Here is a 691-nt window from a genome sequence, read left to right as displayed (position 1 = left end):
TTAAACTAAATACATTATTCGTTGTAAAATATAGCATTCCCCACGTTACGGTAGGGTTCTGTTCTCAGCAGGGTGTTGTAAGCAAAAAATTACCTTAACCTGAATTATCATATTATAATGGGAATAAATAGCACTTACAACACCATAAGTTCAGGTAACAGTGCCATAAAGCATGTTACAGCACCATAAGTCCGAGTTACAGCACCGTAAAGCACGTAACAGTGCTGTAAATCCACTTTTGGCACTGGAAAATTGTGGTTAACAGCGCCATGAGGGAATCATACATTTACCAAGATTGAAAATGCAGTAGTACGTAATTATTTTGGATTATACATGTTATTCCTAATGTTTCTTGTTTGAACTTTTCTCTGCAAAATTACAATTATTACTGACTTACTTTCATAAAAAACAAAAATAAAAAAGTAAAGCTAACAGCAACCCCCGGGGTATATTTAAGAGCAAATATATAAAATGACATCAAGTGTGAAAGAGAGAAAGGCAGTACATCTCCTTGAAGTCAAATGCACAACTAAGTCATAAGCCGCCTAGAATTGGTGAGCTGAGCCAGTCTAAAAGTTGCCATTAGTGAATTTATGGGCTATAGAAGTAATGAAACCTCTTTCCTACCCGATTCCCCCAATTCGATGGTGCGTAATATTGATCCTCACCATGAGTGAATCTATCTACCACC

Source organism: Macrobrachium nipponense, chromosome 5 (genome assembly GCF_015104395.2).
Source record: "Macrobrachium nipponense isolate FS-2020 chromosome 5, ASM1510439v2, whole genome shotgun sequence".
NCBI classification, from domain to species: domain Eukaryota; kingdom Metazoa; phylum Arthropoda; class Malacostraca; order Decapoda; family Palaemonidae; genus Macrobrachium; species Macrobrachium nipponense.
The sequence above is the reverse complement of the archived record's forward strand: the minus strand, read 5'-3'. Positions refer to the sequence as shown.